The 24625-nt window shown below is 40.0% G+C and overlaps 1 protein-coding gene and 1 long non-coding RNA gene across 10 annotated transcripts in view; one reads left to right on the top strand and one right to left on the bottom strand.

Annotated features, from left to right (window-relative positions):
• LOC128867552 (uncharacterized) overlaps window positions 1-17647 on the top strand; it is a 66816-nt gene extending 49169 nt beyond the window's left edge. Inside the window, exons 2-3 of the long non-coding RNA XR_008454993.1 lie at window positions 17316-17388; window positions 17494-17647. This is a non-coding gene — a long non-coding RNA (uncharacterized LOC128867552). The remainder of the gene's footprint in view (window positions 1-17315; window positions 17389-17493) is intronic.
• The window catches only part of LOC128867548 (facilitated trehalose transporter Tret1-2 homolog), a 48592-nt gene that overhangs the window by 12923 nt on the left and 11044 nt on the right, over window positions 1-24625 (bottom strand). The window contains exon 2 of one of the 9 annotated variants that reach the window (XM_054108883.1): window positions 8689-9199. The exons of 2 other annotated variants lie outside the window; for them this stretch is intronic. The gene's annotated coding sequence lies outside the window, so the exon portion shown is untranslated. The remainder of the gene's footprint in view (window positions 1-8688; window positions 9200-24625) is intronic. 6 more of the 9 variants (XM_054108885.1, XM_054108886.1, XM_054108887.1 and 3 more) reach the window with 6 other exon arrangements.

The following is a 24625-nucleotide window of genomic DNA, read 5'->3' as shown; positions in this document are numbered from 1 at the left end:
AAAATAATTGAATTTAAATGCCCCCCATGCTCGTTGACACAAGTGCGGCATCTTAGTAAAAAGTTGTTCATTGCTGCTTTGAGAGTTGCGACAGGAATAGCCGCAATTGTTGCCCGAATGGATTGTTTTAGTTCATCCAAATTTGTTGGCTTTGTTTTATAAACTTCTTGTTTACATAAACCCCACAAGAAAAAGTCAGGTGCAGTAAGGTCAGGCGACCTGGGGGGCCAACGAAATTCGGAGTTTCTTGAAATCAGTTTATTGGGAAATTTTCGTTGCAACTCTGTCATAACAGTCTGGGCTATGTGAGACGTTGCCCCATCTTGTTGAAACCACACAGAGTTGAAAGGAATTCTCTTTCGGCGTAGTTCTGGATAGAAAAATTCTTTCAGCATTTTCAAATAACGGTCTCCAGTAACCGTAACGGTGTGACCATTTTCTTCAAAAAAAATAAGGCCCTTCAAAATAATACAGCGTGAAGAAACCGCACACCACACTGTCACGCGAAGAGGATGCAATTCCGTCTCGTGGAGTATCTGTGGGTTAGAAGTACTCCATATTCGACAATTTTGTTTGTTCACATTGCCCTTTAAATCGAAATGGGCCTCATCAGACATGAAAAGGCAGTTTAACATGTTTTGGTCTTCTTCCACCATTTGCAGGATCTTCTGGCAAAATTCCAAGCGAATCGGCAAGTCTGCTGCATTCAGTTTGTTAACCATTTGAATTTTGTAGGGAAATAAGTCTAAATCTTTGTGCATTATTGTTTGCAAAGACTGTCGGCTGACACCAAGTTGAGCAGATAAGCTTCTTGTTGAAACCCTTGGATTGCTTTGTATAGCTGCAGCTACAGCAGCGATCGTTTCCTCCGTCCGAACTGGTGGGTTTCGATGTAAGGCCTTCTTGCGACTGTTCCTTGCTCAGAAAAATTATTCACCAGTCTCATTATGGTCCATCTGCTCGGGGGATCGCCGCCAAACATCCGCCTGTACTCTCTCTGTACCAAAACTACGGACTCCAGTGCGTGATAGCGGCGGACTATCCAAATTCTTGTTTGCGTGTCCCAGTTATCCATTTTAGTAAATTTTAAAGATCAATCTGCAAATTAAAACAAAAATGGAACAGATAACTTAAAAAGAAAAAAAAGTTATTCAATTTTTTTTTGGTAGCGGCTTTCATCAGTTCTCGTAAGACGAAAAGTTGAAAACCTTCAAATAAAGGTTGGTGGTCACAATATGACACCAACAGATACCATAAAATATTTAAGGGTAATGATACAGAAGGCTCAAGCAAGCTCCAAGGCTGCAAAATCCTGCGCGGCTTTATCGCGACTGATGCCCAATGTGGGTGGACCAAGGCAACAAATGAGAACATTGTTAGCAAGCGTCTGCAACTCGTCCCGTTTTACGCTGTGGAAGTGTGGGGCGTATTCCAGCTACTTGAGACAGGCTAAACGGGCGTACAGATTATGCAATGTCAGAATCATTAGAGGCTATAGGACCATATCTGACGAAGCAGCAGGAGTAATAACAGGCAGAATCCCCCTGTATATAAAGGTAAAATGTATGAAACAAAAATACCAGCATTCAAAAAACGCGCGGGCATCTGGTGACAGAGCCTCCCTGAGGGACACCCTACAGAGGATCGATGATACCGCTCTGCAAAACTGGCAGACCAAATGGAACGATAGTGGGAAGGGAAGAATCACTTTGACTATGATCCCCGACATACAGAAATGTATCCGGAAAACACATGGAAACGTTAGCTTTATGCTGACACAGTTTTTTACTGGGCATGGCTGTTTCAGGCAGTATTTGTACAAATACAAGCACACACAGACTCCCCATTTTGCCTATACTGCCAAGAAAAATATGAAATGTTTGAGCATGTCCCGTTAGAGCGCTCTAGATTTGATGGGGCACGAAGCATGTGGCGCTCAAATATCAGCGAGAGCAAGACAGCTGCTAGCCTATTGCAATATAAACTAGAATCTGAAGAAACGTGGAACTATGGTTGTAACGTAGCCTCAACAATTATTCGAAGGCTGAGACATGATGACAATGAACGCAGACAAATGATAGGCCGGCGAAAGGATGGCCTTCAGCTCCTTCGTCGCATTCTCTTTGATCTTCTCTATCGATTGAAATCTCCTTCCACGAAGTGGTAACTTCAACTTGGGATATAAGAAGTCGCACCGGGGCCATATCAGGTGAATACGGTGCTTGCACGATGGAATTTACTTGGTGTTTGCCCAAATAATCCAGCACAATTTGGGTTCGGTGCGATGGCGCGTTATCATCATGCAAAATCCAAGAATTGTTTGCCACATTCCCGGCCGTTATATAATATAATGATAATAAATAATATTCTTTATTGACTGTCTGGTCCAATGGAAGGTACTCATGGTGCCCTACGCATTCGGTTCGTTTAAATTAAACATTCCCGGTACTTTGTGATCATTGGATATGTGTATTTTCGAGCAAAGTACAGTGTTCACCCATTTATTACTAGATCAAATACGTTTGCTTTAATAACCATTTTCTTCCATAAAAATTATTGCCTTTAATCAAGTGAACCGGTCTGCATGAGCTCCTGCCTTTATTGTCAATGTAAGTTAAAATGTAATATTTATTTTTATTTATAAAATAATTATTTGCATTGCAGCTTCGCTGCGCTAATGGCAGGCAATCGAGGCTGATGCGATGTGTCAGTGTTTGAATGTCGTAATGCACAAATCTCTGATAATAAAGATATAAGATCGTGGTTTAAGATGAGAGATAAATTTATGTTTAAATTCCGATTTGAACCCTTTCTGAAATTAGCATTAGTTATTTTAACGGTATTACGCACTTTTTTTCATTCTTCGTACAATATTCAGAATAGAATTTTTAATACAGAAAACTTACCCAACCCAGCCTAATGATTTTTGGGTGATAAGTCACTGAAAGTGACTAATACCTGCTGTCTGTTACGTAACTGCAGTTAAGATACTTCTCCTCTTTACTACTTTCAAATCGACTCGAAGTTTGAAGAGTTTTGGCATATTAGTCTTCATATTTCTCCTAATAATTTTCCAATGTGTCCCGCCTGAATACACAGACTACATCAGCTGTTTTCCTTTGTGCACGTGTTGTAAAAGAACACTCGTTTAAACGTAGATTTATAGACTAGACAGAAGGTGGAGTTAATAGGGATCAACTACTTAATTCGGAATTATCTCAGGAACTAAGCGCAACTAATGCGAGTTGAGGATGGTTCCATATGTAGAAGTCCACGCAAGTGGCGAAAGTTACTGATCGCTACTCACTTCAGAGTGGCCAGGACGATTCTTCTACATATGGTTCAAGCAGTACACACAACTTCCGGGATTAGCCCAAGTATCCTCTGGGTAGCTTCCGTACACCCCTTCGGGAGTGAGCCAACGAGAGAAGGCGAAACATCTCAGGATAGCTAGTTGTGCGCTGTGTTTGGGACCGGCCACGTGAAAATCCCCCCCAATGAAAAAGTAACAAAGCCTCGGATGAGAACTTCCTGTTGTGATGAGGACCCCAGCAAAAGAACCAAGGATAGCGATTTAAGGGCATGCACCCGGAATACCCGGTGTCTTAATGGGGAAGGTGCCTCTGCCCGGCTGGTTGATTTCCTCGTGAGAGCAAAGGCTGCCATTCAAGAGATGCGATAGACGAGGCAAGGCAGGTAGAACTAAGAACCTTGCGATGTCTACAGCTGACAGGTAAAGGAGCGCAAATTCGATGTTGGATTTGTTGTACGAGAGAGGCTTCGTCGACAAGACTCGTCACCGTCTGCTATACTACAATTTTAATGAGAATTAACTACACTAGTAATTCCGGTTAATGCCGCCGTTTGTCTAGGCTATTACATGTAAAGCAACAACACAACTCTCATAAATTAACCCAGTTGAATCCAACTTGTGAGGTCGAGATTTGGTTGGTGTGAGTGCTGCCAAGTTCAATTGTGATCGATCATAGAAAGAGCTTAAAAAACTCCATTCAAACATCAAAATATTTCGCCCAACGAAAGCAAAAATATAAAATAAAATAAAATAAAATAAAGCAAATGGGGCAAAATTATAAAAATTGTAAATTTTTTTTAATTATCAGTTTGTTAAGTTTCAATTCATTAAAATCAATGACAGTTTATACCAGCGCTGCCAACTCTGAGCTAAACGAGCTGGTGTGTTTTTTGCAAGTCATACACAAAAGAATACGGCTATTGTTTGCACTTTACTATGCACAATTTCCCTGTCACAAATTAATAGTTTCATATGGAATTTTAATAGAAGCTTGACTCTAAAAGGAACGTTTTTACTAATACATACATATTTACATATAGATTTGTGAAATTGTGTTGAGTTTTTATTTTTGCCATTTGTTGTTTATTTTTATAATTTATAGACTCGTAAGTCATTACACCGATGGTAGTGAAGTTGTAGTGTCTTGTCGTGAGTATGTCTGGAAAGGTTTACTAGTTTTTTGGACCTAGGACTGCGACGCTAAGAAGAAGAAGGTGGCGATGTAGTCGAGACATTATGGAAAATCATTTCTATGGACCGATTTGCTTATATACGTGATATATCTTAACTACTTGAAAATAAATATTTCTGATAGGTATCTTTGAAATACGTTTCCGTTTCCTCGAGAATAATACTTGAAAGAACGTGATCTCGGAATTTTACTCTTATTCTACGGACGCCTTCTTTTTATTTTTTTGACTTTGATATACCCTTTAAAAAAATACTTTGCTCAACTTGACCCTCTAACTGATATAATGCCTCCTTGGCAGCTTTTCTTTCATTCGAAATGATTTATTCGAATGCACTTCTGACGACATCGACACAGCAGACTTGCAAATGTTTTTTTTCAGATATTAAACATTCATTCCTATTTCTGAATCTTAAATCTTTTATTTTGTTATGCTTTTGGGCATTTCGGTCCCATTTACCAAGGTTACGGCTTCTTTTACGTCCAGTCGAATTATTTGCTAGGATTTTTTCATTGCTGTCATCAGTTGACGAATCCGGATATATATGGGTATGGGAATAAGTTTCCGCCCTCGTAAAAGAGGTGTCGCTGCTGATACTATTTTTGTGTTCACTCTAGTAGTATACTGGTGATTTGAAGATGCATATGTGAGGTCTCGATCACAATAGTTGCCATTGGTTTGAAGCTTAAAGATCCTCTTTTATCTGACGTCAAAAATGTCTACGTTCGTCCCGAAAAAGCAGCATTTGCGAGAAGCCATGCTTCATTATTACCTTTTAAAGAAAAGTGCAGCTGAAATGTGTCATATGTTGATCAATATTTACGGAAATCAGTAATCACGCTCCATCAAATACAACTTGTAAGTAGTGCTTTCTACACCTCCAAACTGGCAATTTCGACGTTAGTGATAAAGATCGCGAAGGAACACCGGAAAAATTCGAAGATACTCAACTGCAACAATTACTTGGTTAACCCTTGATGATATATCTAAAGAGTTGGATGTTGACAGATCAACTGTCGGCAAGCCTTTGCACGCGATGGGCATAGTCCAGAAAGCAGGTAACTGGGTGCCACACAAATGAAGGCGAAGGACATCAGGAGCTGTTTGGTGAAGTGTGAGATGCTTCTTGAACGGCAGAAAAGAAAACGTTTTGTGCATTGCATCGTCACTGGCAATGGAAATAACCCTAAGCGTCGAAAATGTTGGAGCCTACCAGGTGAACCAGGTCCATCGACAGCGAAAAAAAATATTCACGCTTCACAGGTCATGTCGTGCATCTGGTGAGATCAAAAGGGTGTCATGTATTAACCATAAGCCATCTGAAACCATCACTGCCGATCGTTACCGATACAGCAGCTAATGCGTTTGAATCGAGCTTTCAAAGAAAAGAGGCCGCAATGGGACGGTAGATATGAGAAACTGATTTTGCTTTATGGCAAAATCAGGCCACACGTTGCTAAATCGATCCTGAAGTATTTAGAGGGACTGAATAGGGAAATCTTGTCTCAACCGTCGTATTCTCCAGAGATTGCACCTTCGGATTAGCATCTGTTCCGATAAATTCAGTCAGCCCTTATTGGAGAACGGCTCACTTCTTACGAGAGCAATGATTAGATCGAGTTAAAAGAGTTCAGATTTGTCGTGAGAGGAATCCGTATGCTGCTTGAAAGGTGGAGTAAAGTTGTAGCTTCCAATGGCACATACTTCACATAATGTCAAAGGTTTAGTTGTTTAAATAATTTGCAACTTTGGCTAAGTAAGGACGGAAACTTACCAAACCCAATAAAATTTAATAATATCCTTTTACAAAATTATAAGTCCATCGATAGGTTGATTAGTTTTGCGCCATCAAGTAATTGATTGACAATTCGGCTACTCGGGAGAAATACAAATTTTGTTAAATCAATGAATGAAGTCGAAATGAACTTTTTTGGTTATAACTCGAGATCGGATTTTTATGCAAATTGAATATTTTATTATGATGAGTTTCTACCTAGGTGCGAACTTCATGTGATGTTAAACAAAAATATGCACTTGCATAAGAATCCGATGTCTAGTTATAACCAACTTTCTTGGGAACAAGCCCCCATATTATGGGCTCTCACTGGTACTCTCACTGTTGGAACGAGCAATGAGCTAAGTCCTTGTTTTATGGAAATTATATAAAAGATATTTTCATAGTGTGGAGGAAGCACATCAATGAAGAAGCCCATAATCTATTTGCAACCGGCAGATTAAGGCTAAGACTCACTAAGACTCATATATCCATAAAATTGTATAATGCTGTCGTATTTAAATTACATAGGTAGGTAGGTAGGCAGTACTTACGCGCCGTTTTGATACCATAATGTGGACGACTACCTGCGAAAAAATTTAGATAAGAGAAAACCAACTACAGTCATCCAGTGTTGTTGATGTAGTGGGGGAGAGAAAAGAGATCTAGGCTGGAAAATTTCTTTAAGCCATTCCCAAAGAGCACGCTAAGGAATCTCAAGCGCCTAGCCGCCAGAGCCGGACATTTGCAGAGAAAGTGTTCCACCGTCTCTTTCTCTGCAGGATCCCCACAGCTTCTGCAATAGGGGTTGTACGGAATTCCAAGCTTCTCCGCATGAATACCGATCACCCAGTGACCAGTGAACACGCAATCACCTTAAGCGTTCCCTTAATATCCTATTTAGGCCATAGCGTTTTCGAAATAGTACACGATGAGACAAATGGAGATCTGTCTTGCGTTTTTTTAGAAAGAAATTGTGTAGTTTCCCTTTAACAACGGTCAAGGGGTCACCGATGTCTGAGAAGGGGGCAACTGAAACCGGTTCTGTCGACCCCTTGCTGGCAAGCTCATCGGCAATTTCAACGGCAATATTCCTGTGCCCAGGAACCCAGATAAGGGAAATGTTTCCTGCACGTTCGAGACGTTTGAGGTCCTCCTTACAGGAGTTCACCAGAAGAGAACTGAAATACGGTGACGACAGGGGCTTGATCGCAGCTTGACTATCGGAAATAATATTAATGTCTCCCTCCCAACAGCGATCCCGAAGCATTTTGCATGCCTGCAGAATCGCGAAGACCTCTGCTTGAAAAACGCTGCTCGTTTCCGGCAGTTCAAAGGAGATCGAAATGTTGGCTGATTTAGAGAAAACCCCCGCTCTTACTCCAGATTCCATCTTGGACCCATCAGTGAAAACAGAGGTACCTATGTCAGTGCCGACTCTCTCCTCTTTCCAATCTTGCCTGCTCGGAAAGATAGCCCTAGCACAACCATCAAAACGCAGTTTGCGGATAGAGAGATCAGTGCGAGGTACAGAGAAGGGAGGGGAGATCTGCTTCAAAATGCTACTCTGTCCTAAAGGAAGTTGCCTCCAGAAGCCAATCTGCTTCATCTTAATAGCGCTCTTAGCAGCAATGGATTTAACTTGCAGATCCACGGGAAGTAAGTGCAGAAAAACGTTGAGCGCAGCAGTGGGACATGTTCTATGATACAAGCACCAGTGATGCCCACACATGCAGTTCTCTGCACTCTCTCTAGATTAGTGGGGTTGCAGCTCTTCAGAAGGCAAACCATATGTCAAAATTGGCAGAACCACTAAATTGTACATCCACAGTACGACACGTGGCTCGAGATCCCATTTTTTGCCGAAGATCGATTTATAGGCGTAGAGGCTATACTGGCCTTCTTAACTCGATTTTTTATGTGCAGCTTCCAGTAAAGCTTGGGGTCAAGTATTACACCCAGATACTTGACTTCCGAAGGGAGAGTAAGACACTGGTTGTTAAGTCTTGGAAGCTTAAAAGGTGAAGGCTTGTATTGCCTGGTGAATAGCACCAACTCCGTTTTGTTAGAGTTGACTCTAAGACCGCAACTGGCAGCCCAACTACTGAATGTAGCCAGTGTAATCCAAGTTACTTTTTAGTCAATTGTAAATATTTATGAACTAGTCGGAACACAAAAAAATATATATAAAAAATATATACCTATAAATGAGTAGAAATTTTGCTTAAATTTGTAGTAATTTTTTCGCATCTCTTTCCTGAAAAATAGTAATTTTTTTTGTTTTGCGGATGAGGGGTTTAAAATGCCTAATACATCGTCAAAGCTGCCGTTGCAGCAATGGTATACCCGGTGTCTAGAAAACTCCCCCTAAGTGGAAAAATGATAATAATAAATTGTCATAAATAACTTACCTGTAGGTGGGTTCTGAATGAGCTGCCTTTTTTTGCTGCCACGAGTATTCGATTAGAAGTCGATTACTGCAAGCCACGACTTCCCAAATGAAATTCAAAACTTATGCATTATTTTGTGGATACGTATTTGTGGCAAGTGTTTCGCAGTTTTTTTTTTATTTATGAGTATCATTTATCAGCAACTGAGCGTAGGCGACATATATTTTCTAGATAATATTTCACTTTTTACAAAACTTTGTAGTTTTTATTTCCCCTTTGCAAAAAAACCAAAAACAAAAAAAACAAACGGCAACCAACGTCTTTTAGTGCACTGTTACTGCAATTACTTTCACTGCTTTAAAAAAATTGTTCAATATGATCTCATCTTTGATAAATTACTTAGCTTCTTTGTTCAACTTTTTTCACATTTTACGTTTCTGCATTGAACGTTTCTTTCCGTTTAACTGCTGTCTACTTAGAAACACGATACGTGCAAATGTTTATGTGAGTGCATTTCAAAAACTGCATTTAACTATTATTTATTGCAACAGTAGCTTTATTACACACATACACGCACATACATACTTATGTATGTACATAACTATGCCCGTCAGTGTCTTGGCATATCCGTGCTTTACGAGCTGGAAACACGAAACATGCACGCTTGGTAGTTTGCTCAATACTAGATGGCGATTAGACTGGTGTGGCTTTTTTAACTTGAACGTCGAAGTGGAGGTCGATATTTTTGCCTGAACTTGGTGATTGGCGGCGCGCTGCAGCTACTCTAGTTGTTTTGATTGGAATTCTAACAGCTGATAGAAACAGCTGTTGCTTAACTACTCGTAACATACCGGTATCATAAGCTTCTGTGAAGTGGATATACAGTTGGTTGGCGGCTTATTAGCAACATTGTCCAACGTTGCATGCTAAACAGTCGTGTCTATGCTACCGGAGGGACACAAACTCAGAAGTGATCAAAGACTTCAATCCAGACATTTCCACAAGAAAAAAGCGCTTACAACAAAAACAACACATTTTTTAAACCCCCCAATTGGTAGCAACAGTTGAACATGGTTCTAGAAATTTTTGACCACAACTTTTTCGCAAAAATATCTTATAAAGGATGATCAGATGATCAGATTAGAGGTACTTTTTCCAAAAAATGTCTTCCAGACAGATCATGCGTAACTCCTGGCAAACTAAATACATAATTTTTTTCAGTATTCACTGACTTTTCATCATGGAAAGACTTACGCCTTAACAACGTTTACAAATCTCACAATCGTCTTATGAAAATCGACGCTCTGTGGAAAGTGTTCATTGCACGCTCAGGCCAACTTATATTGTTCAGCGCTGAGGCTCATTTTCGGCTTAATGGCTACGTCAATAAGCAAAATTGCCGTATTTGGGCTGTAAAGCAACCCGAAGCCATTCAAGAAGAGCCATCAAATCTATTGAAGACCACCGTTTGGTTCGGTCAATGTGCTGGAGGATACAGCGGCCCATATTTGCTCAAAGACGAGATTGCCGCCAATGTAACAGTAAATGGCGAACGCTATCGTGCTATTATAAACGACGTTTTGGGGTCGGAAGTTGAAGCCCTTGATCTCCACAACAACATCCCAAGGTTCCAACAAGACGGCGCTACTTGCCATAGAGCCCGTGAAGCAATGGATTTACTGCGACGTCGTTTCGGTGCACAATTTATCTCTCGTCTCGGACCAGTAGATTGGTCACCAAGACCGTATGGACTTTTGTTTGTGGGGGTATGTAAAGCATAAATGCCTTCTGAATAAACCAGCTTCGATTGAGGCATTGGAAGCCAATATTACTAAAGTTATTCACGAGATACCGACCGAAGTTCTACAGCGAGTCATTCAAAATTGGTGTTTACGGATGGCCGAATTACGGCGCAGTTGCAGCCAACATTTGAAATGGATTATCTTTGAAAAATAAATGACATGACTGGTTCTACATAAAGATGATAAAGATTGCCAATCAATTTGAATTTTCGTTGTTTTATTTCATTTTAAAATCCGATACCTCGAAATTGATCACCCTATTTACAGGTAATATTATATTAGATTGGGCGATCGCTTCCATAAAACATGTACGATCGTAACCCTTGGTGGTGTATTGTAAGTTTACAATTTCCCCAGTCTCCAGTCCCCTGAAGCAAAGTGACGCTCAGGTCATTGATATTCGTGGAACTGTGATCGTCAAGTTTGTTTGAGCACTTCGGCTAGATAGTGACGAGCAGTGAAAAAGAAAGTGCTATATAGTTTTCCCCTCCACCAAAAGGCAGCAACTCTTACAGAAACCTTCTCGGTTCCGCTTACGGAGAGTAATTTGAGCTTTCGTGGGTTAAGCATTTATTGCCAGCCAAAGTTACAGTCACTTGACAAATAGCTTCCTCCTTCGTTGCGAAAATGAGACGAATGTTCATTTATAAGTAGTTTGCAGGTTTGCACCGGAATACCTGCAGCATTCCAGGTATTCCTAATAACGGAATGAGGTAAGTTTCTACAATCCAGAGAAGCAGCGTGCAGCATGTCTCAGCTATTTCGCTAAGACACCGGCAGGGAGTGGCTTGTTGGCTATTAGTGAAAATGGAGGTTTCATAAAACGAAATCATATCACACTGTACCACCAGCTGAATCCCAAGCACTGATGCTGCAATCCATGCACTGCGTTTGGCTACAATAACCTCTAAGCTGGTGGAATAAAGTAGAAATAGCCATCCCACCCTGAGTTGCCTTTATCTTGGACCCGGGACATCGGAACAACAGAACATTGAAGAAACGAACTGCGGATGAACTGCCAAGAGGGGAACCTGCAATGAGTAACATTCTTGCAGAATCGGGTATTCACATCTCTGGGTGCATGCATTCTGCCCTCATACCTTGCGCGCAGTTGTGATTTTGGTATTCGAAGGGATGCTTGGAGTAGGCAGTTTTCATCAGACACATTGTTTTCGGGCAGTTGTGATTCAGGTATTCGGAGGGATGTTTAGAGTGGGCAGTTCTCATCCGAAACTTTGTTTTTCCTTTCATTTGAGAGTTGGGGGATTTTCGCGACGAACCCAGCGCAAAACCAGATATCCTGGGTTGCTTCGCCTCTCATATTAGCTCGCACTCAAATGCATGTGCGGAAGCTACCCAGAGGATAGGAAGTGGCTCCAGAAGATACTTCAAAGCCGATAGTCAAGCCCGATCCTCATCAAAAAAAGTTCATGATATGTATTTGGTGGCTCCCAGTCCCATGGTGCACTGGGAAATAATCAAAAAGAATGCCTCTGTCAACATGCAGCTCGACATTGCTCAGCTACACCGCATGAATGAGACTACATGACTAAAACGATCTGATCGTCATGGTCAAACCATACATACTCCTTCATGACTAGGCCAGGCTACATGTTACACAAGTCGTCAAAGCCGCACTCCAAGAGCTCAAATCGGAGGTCCTTCAACATCCGCCGTATCCTCCGGACCTTGCACCGACCGATTACCATCTTTTACGCTCCCTGTCAAACCAAATGAAGGTAATAAAGAGGTCCTTAAAAACGAAAAACTGGCTCAACAACTTCTTTGACATCAGACCAGGCGATTTGTGGCGCAATGGCATCAACAAATTGCCCGAGAAGTGGGAAAAGGTTGTAAACAGCAACGGCGAATATCAAATTGATTAACTTATTGATCCACAACCATCTTCCAGAAAAATATTATACACAGATGGCGCTACTAGCAGTAAGAAGACCTTGTTCCTAAGCAACGATAGGTGGGCATTTCCACTACTTAGGACTGGTAGCCTGCCTACCCTGTCAGAAATCAAAAACAGATTAACGAAGCCAACGCAAGACTGAGTCTCTTCGAGGCCCTATGCACCCGAGTGGAGTGAACGAGGAAAAAAAGACTTATTGTATTTTATTTAAATAACAGTCTTCGGCAAAAACGCTATGAATTTATTCCCCTACCTAATATATCGGAAATGGGGAAACCAGCTTGAATTGTGTTAATTTCAAATGAATTTAGAAAAAAATTAAGAGAAAATCTAAAAGGATCGCGGGTACATTTATCGAGAGCCACAAATGATCCTCCTAAGAGCCGCACATTGCTCGGAAGCAGCAGGTCGGCCCCCCAGGTTATAATTATCTGACAGCAGCTGTATGCAGTTGTGAAGGAGCTACATACGAATGCGCTTGTATACCTGCATGTAAGCGCATTAGTGAGCAGTTGATTTGCCGTATATTTGTATGTCTCTGGTGAGCAGTTGCTTTGCCGCATATTTGTAAGTTCACCAGGTGTTAAAGACAAAGTAAACACTTAGTGAGTGATACAAAACTACACCATAGGAAGCTACCCACATACCTGTATTGTATATATTCTGTAGAGCTATCTACTGGCATAGACTGGTTTATTTCCTAGGAAATATTACGCGTACTTGCCGCCTCTCTTTGTCTTCTCTGCCCTCGAAATGGCACTGGTTTTATTACCTCAGGTTTTCCCTAAAGGGTTTGTAGAGTTGCAAAAGTATTTGGTGGCATTGATTAGGTATCGATTTTTTGCTTAGTTTGCACACGCAAATTACTACTTCAGCTCCAGTTCAGGCATTCAAACATACCAACTCTTAAAGGGTGGGTGCTAATGTTTCTGGGCAAACACAAAATAATTTGTTTTTCCTTCACTTATTTTGAACTAAAACTAGTTGACCTTCTCCAATTGTTTCTATTGAAACAGTCAATATAAATTACGTTTCAGAAGAGCCTTCGCTGGTAGGTCGTTGTTGGTCGATAGGTTTGTTTATTCGGCGCGAATCGATATCGTTATTTAAAGAGAAGTGTTAGACTAATGAAAGTTGAGCATGGATTTATTTCATTTTTTTTCAATTTTTGTGTTTCTAAGTATCTATGCCTCTTGAAAGTTATGTTTGTCAATGTGCAAGTTTTTTTTCTCCCTTCTCTGATTACTTATATACTTACTCAATTGGTGCTTGTCTTGGTTAGAGGAGCCACTCTCAAAATGGACATTGTAATGCACTCGAGAAAAAATGTCGCTATGGAGGGTTGAATGACGCGTTCTGTTTATTCGCAAGAAGTTCGATATGGCTTAGAGGTAACAGTACTGCGATTCACTAACAGTTTTTAACGATATTCGCATTGTTTTCTTTCCTTAACGACAATTTTAACGATTTTGCTATTCGGTAACCCATTTCATAACGATAATTTGTCGATTATCGCAAGCTAAACGACAAGAATTTTGGTGATTAAATTAGACGAGAAAGCCAGAATTAGTAATTTGAATTAAAACTATGAAATTATATTAATAAAAACTTATTAAAACAACGCGAATATGTATTTGGCGAGTATTTGGCCTACGACTTATCGGAGAGGAGAGGAGTTAGTGAACCCTCAAGCAGGGGATCGACGGTTGCTCTGGGTTGTGAACAATCCTTTACACTTGGCTGCAGGGAAGTTCCAATAAATATTCCGATTAACTCCAGGCCTGACTGAGAACCTAATTTCTCAGGTTGGCAGTCATCTTAGAGGTTCCAGAATAACAGCGATTTCAACTGAAAAACAGGTAAATCTTGAATTCTTCAAGCGAATTTAATTCTAAATTCTGCTTTTATATTACAAGGTTCTAGCTGCACTGCGATTTTTTGCAACTTGATGTTATCGCCGACCTGTAGGTGAGCAGTGGGGAATATCCTTGAGCCAGTCATTCGTTAGCCGAAGCATAGATATTGTAAAAGATGCAATCAACCGTTCTATGTTTTGCGCAACAGTGATGCTTTTTATGATCGAAGTGGAGTGGCAAGCGCCAAAAGAAATTTTTAATTGAGTTCGGCTGTGGCGCGGCTTCTTTGAACAATGTCAAAAAAATATTTGGAATTGTTCATTTAAAAAGCGTGCGTTACACATACAAGTATGTCAAAATTTTTTTTGCTGGAATGTTCTTCCAACTGTCCTCTATAATGTCGCAGAGTTTGAGCGTGATCTGTCAATTAGCTTGTTTTTTGGCACTACGGCTTCCACTATGGATAAAAATACCAAATAAGGAATTTGTCTGAAATGTTGTGTTTTGAACGGGATTTCGTGTGCCGAATCGTGGAAAATATTGCAGAAAGCCTATGGCGAGTGTGCTTTATCAAAAACACGGATCTACGAGTGGTATAAGGCTTTTGCAGAGGGCCGAGAAGTGGTGGAAGATTTGCCTCGATCTGGTCGCCCATCAACGTCCTCAACGGATGAAAACGTTGGCAAAGTCAAGGAAATAGTGCTGGAAAACCATCAAAACATCATATAAGTTCGAGCGAGGTAGCTCGTGACCTTAGCGTGTCTCACGAATCAATTCGCAATATTTTACACCATCAATTAGGCATGAGACGCGTGGCTGCTCGACTCGTTCCAAGAGAGTTGAATTTCTTTCAAAAAAAATCAGCGGAAGAAGGTGGCCGAAGTCATGCTTGAACAAGTGAATTCGAGCCCAACGCATTTATGATGAGGTGAATAGAAGTGGGTATATGAGTTTGACATGCAAACTAATCAACCGGCGGCTGAATGCCGCTATCCACATGAGCCGAAACCCAAAAAACCACGTCAAAGTCGGCCAAAAGTGAAAGTCATGCTACTTGTTTGCTTTGATTACCATGGTGTTGTACACTTGGAATTCATTCCAAATAGTTCGACGGTAAATAAAGAATATTATTTGGGAGTTATGCGACGTTTGAGAGAGAATGTGCGTAGGAAACGGCCCGATTTGTGGATAAAAAACTCATGGATCTTGCACCATAGTAACGCACCGGCTCACAAGGCTCATATTGTGAACACTTTTTTGACCAAAAACTCGACAAATATCATTGAACAACCACCGTATTCACCGGATTTAACCCCCTCTGACTTTATCCTTTTCCCAAAACTTAAATTGCCATTCCGCGGACGCCGCTTTGAGTCGGTAGAGGCCATTAAGGAGAATTCGCTGAAGGAGCTGAGAAGATCTTTTCAAACGTGTTTAAAAGGTGCTTAAAATGACTGGACTAATCGTTGGTATTTGTGTATTGCTTCGCATGGAGCCTATTTTGAAGGCGACAAAATAAATGTTGATGATTGAACAATTATTTTGCGTTTGATTGAACAATTCCCGGTACTTTTTTGACAGAATGTATGTACAAATAGTATTAAGTAAATATGATATTTTTTAAATAAATACTTATTTTATTTTACTTATATATATATATAATTGGCGCGTAGACCCTTTTTGGGTGTTTGGCCGAGCTCCTCCTCCTATTTGTGGTGTGCATCTTGATGTTGTTCCACAAATGGAGGAACCTACAGTTTCAAGCCGACGCCGAGCGGCAGATATATTTATGAGGAGCTTTTTCATGGCAGAAATACACTCGGATGTTTGCCATTGCCTGCCGAGGGGCGACCGCTATTAGAAAAATGTTTTTTTTTTTTTTTATTAATTTTGGTTTCACTAAGATTCGAACCAACATTCTCTCTGTGAATTCCGAAAGGTAATCACGCACCAACCCATTCGGCTACGGCGGCCGCCGTACTTTGTACTTTGTGGAAATATAATTGAAGCAACACGCAACTATTCACTCATTTTGATATTTAATTTGACAATGATGCCACTTTCTATCACTTTGAATTAATAGAAAAAGACAGATGTTTAGTGTTAGTTAACATAAGTTTGTGAACAGCAAAATCGTTAGTGCAAACGGCAAATACTGTAAAATAACAATTGTCGAATTGTTAAAACTTAGTGAATCACACTACTGTTATTCCTAAAGTGTGTAGTTTTTTGTTGCCGAATCAAGATCCTGCTGCTAGAAGCCACCTGCTCTTCATCCCGAAAACTAGTATGGAAACATAAATAAAATCTTAGGGTTGACCGATGGATGACTAATACTCTAACACCCCATTAAAGCTCCTGTCGTCTGCTGGATTTTGGCAACGTCATTAGGTTCTCTACATTTTCCTCATTTAGAACTGGCAAAGGAGAAAATAGTACACTGCGGGTACTTAAGTTAATCTACCTGAGGAACCAGACGATTTTTTATGTTCTGACTTGTCCGTGATCAAGTTCTTTCTAAATTAATTTCTTCGCGCATTCATCGGTTCGCTTATTATTTTCATACGAATTATCACATGTTTGTATCTAAATATGTAACAGCAACGACAATTTATCAATTGAAATTTTCGAATAACGGTACTTTATAGCTACTTTTTCCATGTCTGCTTTGCTTAAGTGATGAAAGCAGATGAATGTATGTAAATTTTTGTCATACCACTTTTTTTGTTTATTTTTTGTTATAAAGCACCTGAAATAATTTAGCTGTTCTTAAAGTATGTATAAATATGAATTCCGCAAAAAACTACGTCAACGGCACTTTTTTTCTAAAGTTCCATTTTTCAATGCAACATCTTTACTTTTGATTGCTGCTTCACAAGAAAGCGTGCGATGGTTTTTAATTATTAGCGTCAAAAAAAATAAAAATTTTTTCTAACATAAGTAAAATATGTTAATAAAATTACTACAATATATTTTAATATTTTCAAACTCATCTGTTAAAAAATAAAAAATAAAAAAAACATTAACAGTTCACACCACATGACTACATTTTTCCATCTGACTTCTTTCTAGACTTCAGCGGATATTAAATCGAATTTTTCATTCTAATGCTGCTCAGCTGCTCATTGAATCCAGGACACGCTGTGTAAGCTCTTGTTTCTTTTTGAAATTTTACTTTAACCTACTAATAGGAATACTGATAATAGTGAATCACGGAATTTTCAAGACTATCGCATCTCTATTTTTTCAGTCAACGAAGCTGCTATTTTGACACTGACTTGCATAACCTAATGAAGACTGAACGGCATACTTCAACAAAATGGCTATAAAACAATGTTCCCCCGTTCCCCGAGTACGCACTTTACTTCTATGCAACTGTATTGATTCTGCATGAAATTCTAGTTATTTATTATTCCGAAGTCAATTAGGTCATCTGTGTTGACTTAATGGTGGTTAACATTTTGTTAGGCCAACAAAGCAGACTTCTTTTGTTTGTTTTTCGAATAGTAAATCACAATATTGGCATGGTTTCAGTGGCTTTTATATGTGGAAAAAATAATAATAAACGAGTCCGTAATTCTGCGCCAACTACTTTGAATTTTGAGCATTAAATTTGTAATGTAGAAGAAAGGTGAGAACTTATACTTAGTTTTTATAATTATAAGACAATTGGCAGCACCTAACCAACGAAAGAAAGGCAAGGAGCAATAGGATGCAGGAGAAGAAGACGCTTCGTTAAATGTCCTGTTATAAAGAAGAAAAAAGATTACTGGGAATAGATTCCTATTTTTTGATGCGCGTTTGTTCGATTGTCAAGAAAGTTCTTGTCAAGTCAGTCGATGGTTTTTGGTGAGTGGCTTCACGTATGCCGGACAGGCTTCATATTATACATTTATTAAAAAAATAAAAAATGAAGTATTTTAAAAAAAGAGACTGGAAATATCACAAATTAAACAAACTGAATTCGCCTTGATAACTATTCGACCGCTCATTTTCGTTTTCCTTTGAGTTTTGCTTAACTATTGCCCAACCCTCTTCAATGGTGTTGACATCGGGCGTCTGTGAGAAGCAATCCAACATTTCAATCCCATTTTGCTGTTTCCACTCTACACACTATCGGCTTCGATGCCTGGTATTGCTGTCTTGTCTTGTAAAATTAAGGTTGGCTGGTTAGTCCAAATATCTACGCAGCTAATGGCAATGCTGATTTTTGAGACATTTTATTCATCAAAACTGCATTCATAGGCGGTTAACACAATTAAATGGCCAAATCATTTCACGGAGAATCAGCCCCAAGCATGAACCTTGACTGGATGCTTGACAGTTGATGAAGTCGATTACCAGCAGTACACCAAAAACGAAGTATGCCCAAAAGGAGGAGTCATCTGTGTATTAGGTTAGTCCAATTACGTTCTGAATTTGCAAATCTTTTTCCCATTTCCTCCGGAATTGCACGTAAACGTCCACGAATCATGTTTGTTTTACAGGTCTATATATTTTTATTAGAACCTTTCCTTCCAAACAATTCAACTGATAGGTTTCATTGGATTTCAGCACCCAGACTTTGCACCCGTATGTTAGTGTAGGTCTCATGATATTTTTGTACATTAGTAGTTTCAGGCTTCTGGAAAGTAATCTCGATTTCATCTAACTGGACGAAGGAAGCAACTGAGTAGTAAAGTCCTCTCTCGACGAACAAAACTAACACTCTGCAAGGTGTTCATTATGTCCGTCCTGACGTATAACGCAGAAGCGTGGACGATTACAACATCCGATGAGGCGGCCCTTGGCGTATGTAAGAGAAAGATTCTGCGGAAGACTTTTGGACCTTTACACGTTGGCGACAGCGATAGAACAAAGAGATGTATGAACTTTTCGACGACATGGACATAGTGCAGAGTATAAAGATCCAGCGGATACGCTGGCTGGGTCATGTCGTCCGAATGCATACAAATGCTTCGGCTCTGAAAGTATTCGATGCCGTACCAACTGGTGGCAGCAAAGAAAGAGGAAGGCCTCATCTGCGTTGAAAAGATCAAGAGGAGAAGGACTTGACTTCACTTGGTATGTCCCGGTTAGCACGAGAAAGAAACGACTGGCGCGCTTTGTTAAACTCAGCCAAAATCGCTTAAGCGGTTATGGCGCCATTCAAGAATAAGAAGAAGAATAGGTGAGGATAAGGAGCTTTCACACGTTTAAATTAAGAAATTAGATAAGCTGGGATTAGTTAGTGCCCGAAATCCCGGGCATAATTCACGAAATAATAGAAAAAGTTCTTTCTAAAACCTGTTGTTCCTCGGCAGGCAATGGCAGACCTAGGACGTGACTTTATTTCTGGCATGAAAAAAGTTCCTTATAAAGGGTGGTTAAGTTTTAAAGGCCGGTTTTGATTTTGAACAAAATACAAGTTTTTTAGGAAATTATTATCATTTCTCTTTATTATGATAATATTGGTATGACTCAATTACGTGTGGAGCAAGAGCAAAATATTGGCTAAATAGCCGCCTCGGCGGCACACCTCCATCCGATGGTCCAAACTTTCGATGACGCTGAGGCATAATTGAGGTTCTATGCCGTTAATATGCCGAATTATTTCATCCTTTAGCTGAGAACCTTAAAGAAAAAAGTCCAACGGTGTCGTTGACGTTTAGGTGTGGTTCACATTCAACATCGGCCCTTGGAATTTAGCCACCCTTTAAAAACTATCTGCTTTTCTGAGGCGGTGTAAAACTGTAGACCCCTCCGTTTGTGATTAAATTAAATTAAAGCTACACCCGTTCTAAAGCTCAGTTCGCCTCAGTCCCATGGGGTCCATTATAGCCGGATGCCACTGTACTTAGTTAAAATTATTTGACACAAAATTACAACCATTGGCATTCCCCTGCACAAGAAAGCGAAACTAAAATGTTTTTTAATTGAAAACTGTAAAATTTTTATGTACCGATGTGTGTATGTAGGTATCGCTGTTTATCAGTTGCTCATTAAAGTAAACAATAATAAAGGCAATTTTTTCATGTCTGCCATTTTTCATCGTTTGCATTTCGTAAGGTTCGTGTAATTGCTTTCCAGCTACTACAAAAGCGAGTAATACCTAAAAGTTGTTGTTTGTAAAAGTTACATCATTCGAAGTTTCTGCATTCGTATGCATGTTTGTAAAAATATTTATTGACAAAATGCAAAATATTACGTGGGGTATGATCGCATACAAAAGTTTTACGGGTATATGACGCAAAATAAAAAAAAAGCATGAGACGTCACATATCGAAAGTGAGTTAATTCGAGATATTTACATGACTAAAGCTTTTATTGTTTTATGTATTCTGAGGAGCGGAGTCCTACTAAAATACATAATTTGCCGAAAAGCTTTGGCAATTAAGTAAACTCGGTTTTTTTACAACCAAACCACTTAAGGCCCTCGCCTCATTTGAAATGAGGTTTTTTAGGTATTTCCTAAAAAGCGTGTAAAATGGAAAGAAAAAAAGACTTTTTGTTTTTGTTTTCAGTTGTGTATTTTTTGATCTATTTTTAAAAAATAAAAATTATTTTTTAGCCATACGAGTTTCGTTCAAATCGTTGGCAGTCTTGAAAAATTGGTCTTAAAAAGAAGGTATGTCACTGGCGACATGGATTCCGAGGGCCACAGATATCTGAAATCGAGAAACAAAAAGGTTCCTGCTCAGTATGAATGTCGTTATCGTGTGAGCTACGAACTTAAAAAACAAAAATGTTGATAAAATAGCGAACGCTCAAGATGGAAACCCATTTTTTGACCCTTTTTATTACTTTCAAGGTCCGAAAAAAATGCAACAATTTTTTGGGAATGATCATAATTTACACGATAAGCACATTAATTCTACATTATTTAAATTTCACCAAAATCGGTCTAGTAGAACCGGCTATATCTGTGTTCATTATCCATGTGAAGACCATTCATTTGAAAACTTTTTGAACGAACCTTGTATAGCAAAACAATTTTTTTTTATTTTTTAACAATTGATCAGAAACTAAAATACTGAAAACAAAAATAAAAAATCTCTTTTCGTTTCTGTTTTACAAGCTTTTAAGAAAACACCCAAAAAACACCATTTCAAATGAGGCGCAGGCCTTAATTATTTCCTCAGAGTCTTCTTCGGCGCCAGCATCGTAGCATCCTCTCCAATCACGACTTATCCTTGTAGTAGCACCTACTAACTCATTCTACTGTCAATCCGAGTCCATTGTCCACTCAGTTTCGTGCCAAATTTCGCTTGTTAACAATGAAGTGGGGAGCTAAAGAAAATCGCATTGAAGTGAATGCATTACAAAAGTGGGGTAAAAGTGCAATGAATGAATGAATGAGTTATGAATTGCTGAAAAAACTTAATATTTCGAGAATATTTGCACAATCGATCGTTTTTCCCAAATGTTGTTTCCTACGTATTGGTTTGGTGGGGAATGGTTTGTAAAGGCGTTACATCTCTTCATTTCTGCGAAAAAGGGGTTAAGACGGGACAAACGTGTAACAGGATAATGTCTTAGAAGGCGTATTGAAGAGGCATCTTCAATGGAGAGCGTTGGATCCTCCAGCAAGATTCCGCTCCAGTCCATAAGACAAAACCTCCCAGCAGTCGCTAAAAACTAATATTCCTGGGTTCCTAGCCGCCGAAGATTGGCCGTCGGTAAGTCAAGATTTGGAGCCATTGGACTACAGAATTGGAGAATATGGCCTCGCGGAAATGTAATTAGAGAAGATTGGCCTATGGAGGCAATCTCTCAAGGGACATGGTAGCATTTTTGGCACTTAAAACCGTATTTCTCTGAACTTCGAACAGATCTCTCTATCCGCTAACTAGAGTTTGAGGGTCGTACTACGGCAATCTTTCCAAATAGGCAGAATTGGATCGAGTAGAAAATCTGCACTGAAGCTCGCACTTCTGTCTGGATCACTGACTGTTTCAAGATGGAATCGGGAGTCGGAGCAGGGGTTTTCTCTAAATCAGCCAATTTATCTATTCTTTTAAAACTACCGAATCCTGCTAGTGTTTTTTAGGCAGAAGCCTTTGTGATTCTGTAGGCATGCGCGTTCTGGGAACGTGGGAGCGAGGGAGATATTAACATTTTCCCCATAGTCAAGCCGCGATCAAAGCTTTGACGGCGCCATGGTGCAGAACGAAATTAGTAAAACCCTGGAAGAAGGAGATCAAATCTCTTGGGCGTGCAGGTAACATTTCTCTGATGTGGGTTCCAGGACATAGGGCATAGAGGGAAATGAAATTGCTGATGAGCTTGCCAGGAAGGGAACCGAATTGGCCTCAGAGATCTCCTACCCGGTCATCGGCATCCCCCTGACAGTTGTTAAAGTTGTTGGACAAATTATTTCTCAGGAAAGCGCAGAAAAGATGGAGACCATTTCTTCATGTACTATTTCAAAGAAGAAGACTATTGACAACCTGGGGCAGTGCGCCAAACTGAATTCCATCAATTTTCTCTGTTACATCAACAGCTCTGCCTGGCTGTTGATATCTGCCTGTTGGAGGTCTCATAATGGTATCAAAACGACGCTTCAGTGCTACTTGAGAAGTGCCAGACTGAATCTTCAACCATTTCACCTACCTAGTGCCGTCAATATCCATGGAAGCCGTGCGTGCTGCCATAGCTAAATGGCTCAATCATTTGAAGGCTTGTGTAAAAGCAAATGATGATCGTTTCGAATGAAAATTGAAATTTTGTTTTTAATATTTGCATGATTAAAAAAACTAACTTCATTAAAAACAGTATAATAATTTGCAATCCTTACAGGTCATTGGAAGATAGGGGATCATGCAACCAGACTCAACCTTCCTTTCAATCCCATCTGCAGAAGCGTCAAGCGGAAGGGGTGAAAGAAGGTCTTTTCCACTACTTATCTGAATGTCCAGGGCTAGCTAGGGCAAGACTTCGCTCTTTCGGTAAGCCTTTCTTACAGCAAATTAATGAGATCTTAGACATCGAGATAAAGAATTTGCTGCTATATTTGGATCTCACAAAATGGATCTGACATAAAAAATAAAAAAAAAACCACAAGACATCATCACACGAGAACAGTGGTAGTAAAACGGTGCTGGTCGCTAATTAGGATTATTTAAGGGGGGAGCCTGCTTTAGAGGCTTCAAAATATCGATCTTTTTTTGCATAAATGTCTTCCCAAACTATCGAAGAATGTGTCCTCAAATTTTTAGAAGCAAATTCAAAATATTTTCGGAGTTACAGAAGAAATTGTGAGCAAGCGTCGAGCAGGTATACGAGCGGCCGGATCGCTCGAAGTGCGATTTCTCGGTTTTTTATTTTTACGATTTTTCCTAATTGGCGGGAAAGATACTGATTGTACTCAGAATTAAATTCTCTTCTAGTTGAACCTAAAAAAGAAAGAAAGTTAGGATTACCCCACTTTTTAAACAATCTAAAGTAAATTTGTGAATGAAGTAAATGATTTTTTTTTTTATTGGGAGGTTGAATTAGTTTTAAAGGTGACACACAGATGGCGCTATTTATCACTTTATCGCGTTGGCAATACTGAATATATATTCATGACAAAGCCTCATCCCTAGGCTTTGTTTATCAGTATCTGTCATTTCGCTGAAGTATAAACAACGCAGTGTTTTCGTGCTCCGAGTATGTCAACTTTCGTGCCGTCGAAATGCAATTTGCGGGAAGCTTTGCTTTTCTGCTTCAATTTGAAAAAAAATACAGCCCAAGCCCGTGAATTGCTGCAGGAGGCCTACCCGGACCATACTCCGTCGATTTCAACATGTGAGTACTGGTTTCGACGATTCAAAAGTGGTGATTTTCACACCGAAGACAAGGAGCGTCTTGGCCAGCCCAAAAAGTTCGAGGACGCGGAATTGGTAAACGAGGACTCATGCCAAACCCAAGAAGAGCTTGCTGAATCATTGGGCGTTGATAAATCAACCGTTTGCAAGCGTCTAAAAGCGATGGGAATGATCCAAAAGAAAGGGCATTGGGTCCCGTACGAATTAAAGCTGCGCGACGTCGAACGGCGATTTTTTACGTGCGAATTGCTGATCGAGCGACAAAATCGGAAGGGTTTTTTGCATCGGGTGGTGACTGGCGACGAAAAATGGATCCACTACGATAACCCAAAACGCAAAAAATCATGGGGTTTGCCCGGCCATGCATCAACGTCGACGGCCAAGCAGAATATTCACGTCGGCGTGGGATCAGGTCGGCGTTGTATATTTTGAGCTGCTCCAACCGGGCGAAACAATCACGGGGGATCGTTACCGACTGCAATTGATGCGTTTAAGCCGGGCATTGAAAGAAAAACGGCCGGAAACGGTAAAAAGGCACGACAAGGTTATTTTGCAACATGAAAACGCTCGGCCGCATGTTGCTCAACCTGTCAA

Source organism: Anastrepha ludens, chromosome 6 (genome assembly GCF_028408465.1).
Source record: "Anastrepha ludens isolate Willacy chromosome 6, idAnaLude1.1, whole genome shotgun sequence".
Lineage (NCBI taxonomy): Eukaryota > Metazoa > Arthropoda > Insecta > Diptera > Tephritidae > Anastrepha > Anastrepha ludens.
The sequence above is the reverse complement of the archived record's forward strand: the minus strand, read 5'-3'. Positions and strand labels throughout refer to the sequence as shown.